The sequence below is a fragment of the Humulus lupulus genome, chromosome 6, assembly GCF_963169125.1.
Source record: "Humulus lupulus chromosome 6, drHumLupu1.1, whole genome shotgun sequence".
Lineage (NCBI taxonomy): Eukaryota > Viridiplantae > Streptophyta > Magnoliopsida > Rosales > Cannabaceae > Humulus > Humulus lupulus.
The window spans coordinates 215,554,434-215,556,930 of record NC_084798.1 but is presented as its reverse complement, the minus strand read 5'-3'; positions in this window follow the sequence as shown (position 1 = coordinate 215,556,930).

The window sequence follows — 2,497 nt, the reverse complement described above, 5'->3', positions numbered from 1 at the left end:
TAGGAGGGACGTCGATGAGGTCCGTCTCAGAACGATAAAAAACGCTACCTTAGCGAGCTCAACCACGATCAAGAGGTATGCGCTCTGGTCCAGGCCCCGGCTCAGCGCCTGAAGCTGATGAACCTCCCTATCACCTTCACGGAAGACGACGCCCATAACGTCCATTTCACGCACCATGACCCTCTGGTCATAAACGCCCAGATCGCCAATAAATTGGTGTCCCGGGTGCTGGTGGATGACGAAAGCTCCGTCAACGTTCTGTTCAAGCCTGCCTTCGTCGCAATTGGCTTAACCAAAACAAATCTGGCCTCATGCCCAACCCAGATCTACAGCTTCAACGGGGACACAATACTCCCTATGGGAAAAATCCAATTGCCCGTAACTTTGGGGAACGAGGTGCAATGCTCGTTCTAGTTCTGTATGTTCGTAGTAGTGGACTATCCCACTGCTTATAATATCATTTTTGGTCGGCCCGCATTGGTCGAGTTCGGGGCTTTCACCTCCATCTGTCACCTATGCATGAAGTTCCCTTGCGATAAAAGAGGAGTGGGAACAATCCGGGGAGATCAGAAGAGTGCCCAAAAATGCTACCACGTTTTCGCCCGGCCTATCTACATGGTCCGGGAAGAACTCCACGAGGGAGTCGTCGGCCCGGTTCCACCTCCTCTAGCTGGGAGGATTGTTCGGGAAGAGGACGAGCTGGACCCGCAGATAAGAGACGACCGCATACTGGAACCCATGGACGAGATTGAAGAGATGTGCATCAGTGACACTGACCTAACTAGGGTAATCCAAGTCGGGAAGAATCTGACGGCAGAGGTCCGGGCCGCAATCATCACCCAGGTAAAGGAGAACCAGGACATCGTAGCCTGGTTTCATTTGGATATGATGGGGATCGACCGCAACATCATCTGCCATGCCTTGAACATCAACAAAGATGCGACCCCGATCCAGCAAAAAATGAAGGAACTGGGAATGGAAAGGGCAGAGCCCCTTAAGCTAGAAGTCGAAAAGCTATCTTCGATCAACTTCATTCGTGAAGCTATATATCCCGTATGGCTGGCCAACCGGGTTCTGGTACCAAAGCTGAACGGGACCTAGAGGACATGCATCGATTTCACGGATCTCAATAAGGCTTGCCCTAAAGATTGCTTCCCGCTTCCTCGGATTGATCAGATGGTGGATGCGGCGTCCGGGTATGAGATTTTGAGTTTCATGGATGCCTACTCAGGCTACAATCAGATCTCTATGCATGTAGCAGAACAGGAGCATACCAGTTTCCAGACCGACAAATGGGTATACTGCTACATCGTCATGCCTTTCGGGCTCAAAAATGCCGGAGCCACCATCAAAGGCTAGTCAACTGAATGTTCCGGGCCCAGCTGGGGCGGAACATGGAGGTCTATATTGATGGCATGCTGGTCAAATCCCAAACCTTCGGCAAACATTCTAACAACTTGGTCGAGGCCTTCGCGATCATTCGAAGATATGGGATGAAGCTGAATCCCAAAAAATGCACTTTCAGCGTGGCATCCGGGAAGTTAATGGGGTTCATAGTGAGTTTTCGGGGGATAAAAGCCAATCCAAACAAGATTAAGGCACTGGTTGAAATTTCCTCTCCCCGGAAGCATAAAGACGTGCAAAGTCTGACCGGGCGGATAGCCGCTTTAAGCTGTTTTGTCTCGAAGGCCACGGACAAGTGATTCCTGTTCTTCAACGTTCTTCGGGGAAGCCAGCGTGTCAAATGGTCAGTCGAGTGCGAAGAAGCTTTTCAAAAGCTGAAGGAGCATCTAGCCCAAGCACCAATACTGGCAAAACCGGTGGACGAGGAGCCGCTATACCTCTATTTGGCTGTGACTGAACACGCGATCAGCGCTGCACTAGTGCGGGAGGACGGGAAAACCCAACTCCCAGTGTACTACGTTAGCAAGAGGTTATTGGGGGTAGAGTCACGGTATCCGGTAATTGAAAAATTGACATTTTGTCTACTAATGGCATCCCGGAAGCTCCGGCCTTACTTTCAGGCCCACGCCATAAAAGTTCTGACCAACCATCCTTTGCAGCAAGTGTTGCAGAAACTCGAATCATCAGGAAGACTCTTGAAGTGGGATATGGAATTGAGTCAATTTGATATAGCTTACATACCTAGAGTCTCGATCAAGGGGCAGGCCCTAGCCGACTTCATTGTGGAGTGCTCCGGGATCACCAAAGGGGATGATCCCGCAGCCCCCGCGGCGCCCGTATGGAAGGTGTTCGTGGACGAAGCCTCGAATGAAAATGGAGCAGGGGCCGAAATCATCCTAGTGTCGCCAAAAGGGCACCAGTTACAAAATTCCTTGCGCTTCCATTTCAAGGCGTCGAACAACGAGGCTGAGCACGAGGCCATGCTGGCCGAATTGCGTCTAGCCAAGGAAGTAGGGGCCGCGAACCTGGAGATCTATAGCGATTCCCAGCTAGTTGTTCGACAAGTCTCGGGAGAATACCAAACCGAAGGGGA